Raw genomic sequence first — 11,457 nt, 5'->3', positions numbered from 1 at the left:
TCACTAAAGAAGCTTTCAGAGCAACAATTAAATGACAGTTTTGTTCTCATTAAGTTCACAGAGTCAGAATCAGCAAAAATAATGTACACACATCAGGAAAAGAAAAACTTTTATAAATATTTCATTTGTATAAGTACTTCTATGCATATAGATTCCTCTTTCTCAGTTTGATCAAATCACGATAACTCTGTGTCCTGTTGTACGATGTTTTCCCAACAGATGGCGCTACCCTCATGAATGGAGCATCAACAAGTGACGTCTACAACACAACAGAAATGTCTGGAAGCCAGTGGCCACCACTTTGAGCACCTCTTGTAATTGTAGAGGCCAAAGATAACTTTTATTAATCTCCTGATGTCTGAATAAATTTGGTATTGAAATATTTATGCAAGTTTTTCTTTTCCTGATGTGTGTAAACATTATTTTGGCTGACTCTGTATAATGGGTTTCTGACAGGTCACCAGGCAACATCTTTTTATAATAATGACAAACATACCTGCATTCTACAGGAGTGATTTTCCTCATGTGCAGGTAAAGATGTGGGAGGAGCTTAGAGATGACAGGAGCAGGAGTCATCCTCACTAATTCAGCTTCCACCTAGAAACAGAAAGACCACAAAGAAACACACTGATATACTGTCAAACGTTCAACCTCTCAGCCTCAAAATATCTGTTTAGGAAGTGTTGTGTTTCTAAATTCTGCTGAAAGCATTGGCAAACATTCTCTTACAAGGTTGTGTAAAAAGCATCCTGTCCTCTGAGCTACTGAGAAATCTTCCTGAACAAAGTTTCTACGTGTAAATCAGCTCAACAAAACCTAAAGCCTCAGTCAGAGATAACAGGTATCGCAAATTATAAACAACTTTCTTTGTTAACTCAGACTTTCTGCTTCAACCTCACATAAAAAGGGGAGTTTAACTCACCAGGTGACTGAAAATCAACAGCTTGTGCAGTTCTAGATCCAAAAGTAGGATGTTTCAACTCATGTTTTACTACAAATACATGCAATAATAAATAAATACAATGGCTGGTTGTTAGTTTATTCACTATTAATGTCACTTTATATACTGGATTGAACTTGAGCAGTGGAAGAGAGAAGGAATTTAATGAAATTATGGAGATTCAGAGAGGTAATGTTGCGCAATGTTAAGTTAAGCATGGTTTAATTCAAAGCAGCTGAATGTTAAACTTCAGTGCAGCTGAACGGGTTTCAGTTAACCTTAAAGTAAAATAACTTTTTTAAAAGCTAAAATACACAGCAGAGAAATACAGGTTGAGGAGTTCGTTCTAATAATGAGGACATCTGCGGCAGCAACTAACACAGGTGTTCAGCGGTAAGTTAGCCACCTGTGTTAATTAGCCCGCTAGCTAACTTAGCCGCTTAGCTAGCTAACTTAGCCGCTTAGCTAGCTAACGCGTCCGGACCAACTGCTCAAACACTACAAAACACAACTCTTCACAAGTCGCTGACTTAACGTACAACAAAACAACGCTACCGGTTAGAAGTATTTATCTTCTTACCGTGTTTTACTGCAAAAACAAGGTCAATAGTAGTGATGTTAGGAGACGTGACGCTGCGAAGCGTGTGTCGAGTAATGGAGGGGGCGTGTCCACGAAGCGCGTATCAAGCCTTGCTTCATTTAGGGGAGGAGCCAAAATGATGACGTTCGAAGCCTCGCAAGCCGGTCGTACCACGTGACTGGTTCAGGAAGTGGTTCGCAGGTTTGAATGTGCGATTCAAAATATAAGGTGCAGCGAAACGCAATGGATTCCTGGTTCACATTTGTTGGATTTTTACCTGCTGTATCTTTGCATTCAATCGGTTTGTGACTCTGTTTTTTTTTTTTTTTTTTTATAGAACCAGCCAGAAAGAGAAGATTCTCCCCTGTCTGGGAACACTTTGACCTGATTTCTCCTAATAAAGTTACGTGTAATATGAATAACTGTGACAACACCACACACCGCTTGTTCTAATTTTTTGTCTGGTATTTTAAAAGGTGAAGTGTCTGTTGTGTTCCAAGGAGCTAGAGAAATATTGTCCAAAAAAAGAAGCTGTGGAAAAACTGATGTTTTTGAATAAAAACAAATCAAATGTCCCTATTTTTGTTTTACAGGTTGTCACTGGTACCACACGCAGCCACAAAACAACAAGTAGCAAAAGCACAATAAATTTCATTTATATAGCCCTTATTACAATTAAAAGTATCTAAGCACTTTACAGAAAGCCAGAACCTGACATCAATCAAGCAGTCAAGCTACAAATCTCAAATCTCTCTCCAATTTGTTTCCATTTCCCCCTCTGTTCCTGCTATCAGGAAAAGCAGACACTATATTAAGTATATTACTTGTTTATTGGCATTATCATTTAAGCACAATTCACAGCTTCACATAGCAAAGCTAGTGTGTCATTATAGGCACTCTGCCTGTTTTACTTTTATTTGTCCAGTTGATGGCGCAGTAGAGCAAATGAAGCACCATGAAGCTTCGAACCATGAGTGAACCAGTTGTATGGAAAGCCTCAATGCTTCATGAAGCTTCATCTCGCCATCACTAGTCAACAGCAGCCAGAGATGCTACCAGACGTGCTAACCATAGAGATATATAGCAGACTAGATCCGCTAGCGCGCTGTCTTCTATAGTATCTATGGTCTGACCAATCACTGCTCTCTGGCTCTCAGTCAGTCTGACCAATCACTGCTCTCTGGCTCCGCCCTCTGAGAATCTTGCTGTCGTTTGGCTCCACACTTGCTGATGACCACTTCCGGTCTCAGAAAATGAAAAAAACGGACCTTTTTTCGTTTCTGTCTCTTACTGATTTTATTTTTTTGTTATTCTAAATATAAAATGAAAATCAAAGCATTTTAAAAATTTCGTTAATCCCTTTTTGATCATGAAAAGGAAAAACGCCTTGTATTTCAATTTTATTTTTTTGTATTTTAAAACGAAGATCAAATAACCACTCGTTTTTTGTTTTTCAATACCCGTTTCAGAACGGAAAATCCAATTGCCAGATAAATACATGGACCATTAACTGATGTACAGTCAACTCCAGTTTTTCACACTTTCTCAAAGCAATAATGAATGTAAACTTGCCATTTATTTTATTTATGTTGTTATTTTTATATTTGTTTAATTTTTCTTTAGCTTTGAATCATTGTGTTGAAGGTTAGTCCTTGGATTTTATATAACAAAATGAAGAAAAAAACTAAAATTTGATCATCTCTAAGTTTTTATATACATATTATTCATGAAGAAGAAAAAAATGTATTCTATTTTATTATATTTACATATATTTTAGTACAGAAGTGCAATAACATTACTGTGGAGTACTAGATTAAAATGAGTATAGAACTTTTTTCATTTTTGAGGATGAAAATACAGAAATTCCCAGTTGTGAAAAAAAAAAAAAGAAAATCTTAAAATTCAGTCCTAATCTTGGTTGTAAAAACTTTTTCCATGCTATATCCAATAGTTTGAACTAGCACAGTCCCAAAATACATGATAATGATTTAAAAAGCATCAAAATTGTAATTAAACCAAATAATCAAGTATCAAAATGATTTGAATAGTTGACAAAAAAGCAATTAACCATTGCAGCTTTAGTTCTTATTAAATCCTGACATCTGAAAACACAACACCATTCATGTAATTAACCATTATAAATCATGTACACGATTATTATTACGGTTTTGTTTATAAATGGCAGTATTTTGAAGAAGCAGGAAGAATAGATTTACAATCATTTGTGTAAGGACAAGGAATGGCATTAGATAAGTTTTGATTTCTTCCCACTCCTTTTTGAGCAAGTTGTTGTTGTTTGCTTTCCTTTTTTTTATGTTGAAATGTTCTAAATAAACTTCAAAGTTGCACAACATGCTGTATTTACATAAAGACATGCTTTAATACAAACATTTGCAGAGTTGTCAGCAGAAACTGGACAAAGAAGGATGTGTTTGTACAATTATGTGGATAAAACACACTAATTTGCTACTAAATATATCATCAGTCGTATATACAGACTTATTTACATAAACATTCATGTAAGGTTTTTTTAATCCACGTTAATTTGATGTTTCTTCATTTATCACTGAGGTTCTTGTGTAAACAGACATGTAGATCCAGGTTGTATTTAAAGACATGAACCACATGAGCAAAAGTATGTAGACAAATACTACCAAAATATTAAACATCTCCTTCCAAAACCACAAGTTTCAGCACCTTCTACTCTGCTGGGACAGTTTTATTCCAGATGTTAAACCTGCTGCAGGGATTTTATTCCTTTTCAGTCACAACAGCATCAGTCACTGATGAGGTTCATGTTTTTGTTCTGAATTCCAGCTAATCCCAAACATGTTGGTTTAAATTCAGCAAACTGAAGAAACTGTGTCTGTTTGGATCTGGCTTTGTGCACAGGGTTATTGTCGAGTTAAAACAAGAAGTGGTCTGTTCAAAGCACTGCTACACTGTAAAAAAATGCAATTTTATGGATTTTATTCATGAAATACACAAAAACATCAATAAACTGTGAATTGACATGTCTAACGGAAATTAATATTTAAAAATCTGTCACTGTTAACCACAAAATTGCCCGTTTTTACAGAAGATGACATAAAAAGACTGTTAAAATTTATTTGTAAATTTATCATATTTCCTTTATATTTGATAGATGACAAATTCTAGTTTTAAATTGTAAATATATCTAATATATCTATAAAGTTGCATAAAAGTATTAACAATTAGTATGAAAAGAAGTGATGTTCTGTTCTTTTGCTTTTTATCTTACATTTTTTCTTGCATTTTTGAAATATGTGAAAACACCAATACAATTACAAAAACAGACGGTGATATGTCTGATGTAAAATAATAATAAAAACCTGTAACTGTGAATAACCATAAAATTCACATTTGTAAAGATTTTTTTTACATAAGTAAAATGAAACTGTTAAATTTAAGTGTAAATATATTTCTACATTTGGATGTGATGAATAAGAATTACCACAAAAAGAACTATTGGTTCTGTAATTTGACATATATTTGTTTGTTAAATGAGAGATAATTTGTATAACAGCAACAACAACAATAATATTAATCTAGCTATGTTTTTATAGTATAGCTATTAGTAAATTATAAGTAATATCGTGATTTCATATATTTAATTTGTGCGCATGCGCTATGTTAGTGGCAGTTCTTTCTGTCTTTTTAATGTCTTATTTATTTATTTATTATTTTTTTCTCTACTAATCTCAAACACGTGAAGTTCTGGAGGTACAGCTGGGGAGACTAGATCCAATTTTCTTTTTTTTTCCTTTGTGAATTTCCCTGGTGTGGGATCAATGATGTTTTTTTATTGTAATTTTGTTGTTTTTACACGTAAATTTCCTGTATTAAACATTTAAAAGTAACAAAAAATACATGTTCTCTGGTTAAATTTAGGCTAGAAAATGTATTTTAATTAGGACAGATATTCTCCACTATTTTACACTATTTTTGGAATTTCTCCTCTTATTTTTCTATCTATTATTTGAATGTAAATATACATGGGGTCCTCGACTTACGTCGGAGTTCCTTTCCCACAAATCAACATAAGTCAGTTTTCACAATAAGTTGGAACTCTGGCAAAAATGTAAACAAAGCCATTATGTGCATCACGATATTGATCAGTTCTTCAGAAAAGTCATGTTCCGAGTGTTTTGTTGTATCTAGTTTCAGCTCCATGGCTTTCCTTTTCTTCGAAGCACTGCCATCACTGCCGAAGCACTGACTTATATTTGGGAGCCATAATGAAGGGCAAAAAGTTAGTGAATGTAGCACACTCCAAGGTGGCGTACAACCGGAGAATGTAAACAAAGCCGTCTTATAGCGCTGCGTGGCGACGTATTCATCCGCTCCACTTGCCAACTAGTTCCACGTAACCAGTTCCGATGAAATGCTGTAGGTCGAGCACCCTGTGTAATTTTGTGTTGTGCCTCTATTTTCACTATCCTGAACAAAATAATACTTAATCATGAGAAAACAGCTTCAAATACACTAAATCAGGAGGACAGGACCGTCCGTATGCTTCTGTTTGTACAGAACCACAACAGTGGATTCATGTTCTGTCAATCAGTGGTGTGTTACTGCCTTCGTGGCTCCTTGTTGGAGCTTCAGAGACGTCATTTTATTGTCCAGTTCGTCCATGAATCCTTCGTCCACAGACTCCCTGTCCGCCTCCTCTCCTTCGGCCTCGCTGGGCAGAAACACGTGAAGCTGAGCTCGACTCGGACCGACAGCAGCCGAACGCTGGCTGCAGCTCAGCAGACAGGGCTTCCCCACCACAGACAGAGGTTCTCCCTGGGACGGGAAGGTCCGATGCTGAGCCGCCGAGGGCCGCAGGTCTCCTTGTGCCGCCTCGGAGCTCAGCGCTGGGTTGTGTGAATGCCGTCTGGCCGGTCGGGGCTTGGAGCTGGGCTGGATGGCCTGGGAGAAGTGGATGTAGGTCGGCCTGCTGCAGCTCTGGACCTGCTGCTGACCAGGCTGGTTGGGTCCGGACGGGTGGCAGGTTCTGCAGGTCAGCAGACCGGAGGACTTAGTGAATGGAGGAGGAGGCGGAGGACGTTTGTGTAGAACGCTGGAACGACGATTGTTGGAAAATCCCTCGAACCGGATGTTTTCATTTGGGGTGAGAAGAGACGGTTCACTGAAGCTGCAGAGACAAACAAGAGAGGAAACGTAGAGGACAAGATTAAAAGACAACTTAGTCTGACTCACTGGAAGTAGACTGCAGCCTGAAATAACAGCTATAAAAGTAATTTATGACCTCAGCAACAACTGTCTGTGAACAATCACACACTAACATGAGGTTTTATTTTCCTCTCAGTCTAAAATTGTTCAAAATGATTTGAAACTTTTCCAAAGTAACATGAAATTGTCCAAAATTACTCAAGTCGTGTCTAAAATAACGTAAAAAAACTGTCAAAAATTTTAATTTTTAAGTGATTGTGGGCAATCTGAGTAATTATGGATAGTTTTTTTTCTCTTTGGACCATATTTAGTCCAGTTTTGAGCCTCTGTTCATCAGCTGTAGAAAGATGTTTCACCATGCTGAATGTATCTTCCAACAACTGTTTTTGAATAATAATAATAGTAATACATTTTATTTGTAAGTGCCTCTCTTGACGCCCAAGGTCACTTTACAGGAAAAATAAATACAACAGAACAGATAAAAACCATCCAAAAAGATAAAAACCATGCTGCATTTATTTTATTGATCCAGTATCTTCTGTTTAGCTCTAATTTTCTCAAATTTGCTTCCATACTCCTCTCCGCTTTATAGAAACACTGCCTGCAGTTCAGCCGAATAGTCTCTGAATTTTTTGGTCACAGCTGAGTCGGTCATGACTTTAAAGTTTTGACAATGAATGCAGTTTTTTTTTTTAATTTTAGCAGCATCTCATTCAAACGGTTTATTTTTGCCATTTTGTCAATAATATATAATGTCCTTTCCATGAAAAATCACCTGTAAGCTTAGATTGTGTTAATTTTCCCTACAGAATTGCCCCTTAAATCAGTTCAAGGGCTGCTGGAAAGCTTAAAATGTAATGATTCTTTAAGAACAGTTTCTGGCTCTGATAAGAGTTTATTATTGGTTTTACGTTGTTTGTGAGAGGAAACCTATGCAAGTAAATTTGGAATTGAGCTTTTTGACTCGTCTTGTATTGAAGCGATGTTTCCTGCATGTCAACTAAAAGAAGACAGGCTTTAAAAATTCACACATCAGAACGTCCTGTTCCTGCTCATTTCTCTGACGGTCATTCAAACCCGCTCTGCCTGGGCGACGCCATCAAATCCTCATCGAGGGAGGTGTGTGTTGGCGTGTGTGTTTAAGAGCTGGAAGTGTGTGCGTGTCGCTCAGGTTTCCGCCTCCTCTGAGCGAAGGGTGCTGCATCGGATCGGATCGGTTTCCACGCCTGAGATTTATGACACACTGTTCCCCGGCTGGCGCTGTGGGGGCTCAGAGGTGGCCTAGATCAGCCGTCAAACTGGGACACACGGGAGGAAACGCTGTAATTCCAGTCAAGCATTCAAGCTTTGACAGGCATTTTTGCTGAAATGAATAGCGGCGACAGTGGAGGTGGGAGAGATGACGGACGGTGGATTAATCACCTCCAGAGCCGCTCTGATGCACAGGCATGATGGGTATTGTAGTCCGCTGAGTCAGCAGGACATCCATCCATCCATCCATCCATCCATTATCTTAATCCCCATGATGGGGGGCTGGACTGAGGGTGAAGGCAGGGTTCACCTGGACAGGTCACCAGTCTATCACAGGACTACATATAGACAATCACACTCACATTCACACCTACAGACTGTTTAGAATCACCAATAAACCTCAGCATGTTTTTGGATTGTGGGAGGAAGCTGGAGAAAACCTATCCATGCACAGGGAGAACATGCAAACTCCACACAGAAATGTCCCTCGAAGGCCGAGACACAAACCAGGGATTATTGAAAATAATGTAATTATGACAAGAAAAGCGCTCAGAGAACGCAGCACTCCTCCAAAGCTGCTCAGTCGTTGTATCATTTTCAGCGGTGGAAATTTTGAAGAAATTTGTAGCAGAACTTGTGGCACAGTAGAATGTGTCCATTTAATATAGATGTACCCACAAACAAAATAACCTTGAGCTGAGCACAGATGTGTGTTATACATGTGTACATTATGTACGGATACTGAATCATGTGACCTAAATATGTAGCGGCGGGAATTGATGGGACTCAGAAAAATCCCTACAATTTAATCAACTGTTCCTTGTATCATGTCCAATGGAAAAGTTCCAATAAGTCTGCAATGATGGATTTGTAGTAGGATCGCAATCATGTGATCGTCAGCAGGCAGCTGATGTAGTGTTCACTTGTTGTCATGGTTACAGAGACGCCATGCTGCTATCTGGCAATGATACAGAAATCTTTAACAAATCCGTGAATCCAAACTATAAGCCACATCACTGCCAAAATCTAATGAGGTGGTCCTTGTGTCATTTCTGACCTTCCCTGAAAATTTCATAGACATCAAAGACAGACAGGCAGACAGACAGACAGACAGACAGGCAAACGAATGGCAATTGTCACGTAACTCCACTGTTCCTCGGCAGAGTAATAAGGTAACCAACAAAAATAAAACAAATTTTAAAATAACAATATAAACTGTGAAGACTGGCAGTCTTATTTAAGCAGCATGTATGTAATAATAAAAACAAATTAAATACATAAATTAACTGAATCTAAAACAGTAGAGACAAGATGAATAAATTTAATACAATATATATTTAATTACAACAGTGCTACCCTCTTGGAAATGTCCTTATTTTTGAAAGAAAAGCAGCTTTTTTTCCAATGAAGATAACATTAAATGAATGATAAATCCAGTGTAGACATTGTTAATGTGGTAAATGACTATTGTAGCTGGAAACAGCTGATTTTTAATGGAATATCTCCATAGAGGTACAGAGGAACATTTCCAGCAACCATCACTCCTGTGTTCTAATGCTACATTGTGTTAGCTAATGGTGTTGAAAGGCTCATTGATGATTATGCAGTTCTGTTAGCACATGGATAAAAGTGGGAGTTTTCATGGAAACATGAAATAGTCTGGGTAGTGTATGTGGTGAAGAGAAGCAGCTTGTTTGTGATTGAGTTTATAACATCCACATGATGACCTCTGCCTCGGTGCAGTTTGCAGGAATTTCTACATATTACTGCTACTTGTCACGACATTTTAAAAGAAAATATGGCTCCTTAGAATTCATATGACATCTGTAGTTACTGGTTACTTTGCAGATTAAATAGTGATGTACAATATCTGTTCCTCAATACAATCTGAATTCCCTGCTGTTAGACTTTGAATGGATTAATTAACATATTAAGTTTTAACATGTCTGTTTTTATGAAGGTCATTTCATTTGACCGACTGTAAATGTTCAATATTAAATATTCACGTTATTTACACTGAAAATGTTTTGAAAAGAAGAACAATAATTATTCATGGCAATAAAAATGTTGTGGTTATGTCCATTTTTGACACCTGATTTTAAAGTAATCACATTACACCTATTGCTGCCATGGAACTTGTATTCAGTAACTATTTCAATATAATCTGACAAACCTGCACAAAGTAAGCTAATGTTTCCTTGATGTTCTGTGAAAAATGTTTCTTGTGTTCTGGTTTTAGCAGATTATTTATTATTACTGTTTAAAAGTTGTGTACAAGTTTTAAAATGTCCTGTTGTGTTATCTATTAGACTTTTTGTTTAAATTTAATTGTATTCTTGTCTTGCACTGCAGTAAAAATGACAATAAAGCCTCTAATCCAAATACATTTTAAACAACATAGAACATTAAATGTCTGTAGATTGTTGCTCTGACACAACTGCAGCTGTGATCACCATTAAACACCAGAATATTAAACCATCCACAGGGCTCCTACTGCTCCCTCTGACCTGAGCCGGGCCATGCCGCTCCTCCTTCGGGGTCCTTTGGCTGCAGATACGAGTGACGGCAGCCTGAGGGGGGTCCGGTCCGGCCGGCCGCCTGCTGCTGTGGGAGGAGGAGGAGGCAGCACGGAGCCGCTCAGCAGGAAGGTCTGGACCAAAGCTCTGCTCCTCTGGTGCCACGGTCCGCCCACGTCCAGGCCCAGGCCCAGGACGGCTGTGGGGGGAGCAGCTCCGGCGGGACCACTCATGGAGCTCCAGGAGGTGAAGGAGTCAGACTGGAGGCCGAGCGGCTGCGGCTGCTGCTGCTGCTGCTGCTGCCGCTGCTGCTGCTCATGAAGCGGCCTGAGAGGGACAACATGACCGCAGGTAGGAAGCTGGGCGTGGAGGACGACTGCAGGCTGCGGGGGGTGGACGTGGAGGATCGCAGCTCCACCTGTGGGCAGCGGACGCCATCAATGATGCATGTCCATGAATGATGCATGGCTGCAGCTGGTCAGGTGGACGCCTCGTACTGGAGCTGCTCTCCCAGCAGGTCGGTTTACAGAGAACAGCTGCTGACTGGGGGTCCAGGAACGACAGCAAAGGGCTCCATGCAACGCTGTAATACTGAATACACCGTTCAAAAAATATTTATAAAAGACGAGCAGCAAAAATATGTAAAAAAAAAAAACAAAAAACAAAAAACACTGTCAGGTTCAAAAAACTGTAAAACTGGCAATTATCTGGAACATAATGACATTTTTAGCCGATTTAAACACATTTATCTGATTTTAATCCAGAAAAAATTCTTGCAAATTTCTCCACACTGGGATAAATAAAAGGTTGGATTATCTAATCTGTAATTTAACAAAACAGGTCACTTTTGTACAATTTTCAACCCATATTAATAATAAACATTATTTTTTCTTTCAAATAATAGCAAATATTTTTTAACAGATTTTTTTTATTGTTATTTATTGTTATTTATTGTTGTTGTTTAAAAATTA

Source organism: Amphiprion ocellaris, chromosome 15 (assembly GCF_022539595.1).
Source record: "Amphiprion ocellaris isolate individual 3 ecotype Okinawa chromosome 15, ASM2253959v1, whole genome shotgun sequence".
In the NCBI taxonomy this organism is placed as follows: domain Eukaryota; kingdom Metazoa; phylum Chordata; class Actinopteri; family Pomacentridae; genus Amphiprion; species Amphiprion ocellaris.
The sequence above is the reverse complement of the archived record's forward strand: the minus strand, read 5'-3'. Positions refer to the sequence as shown.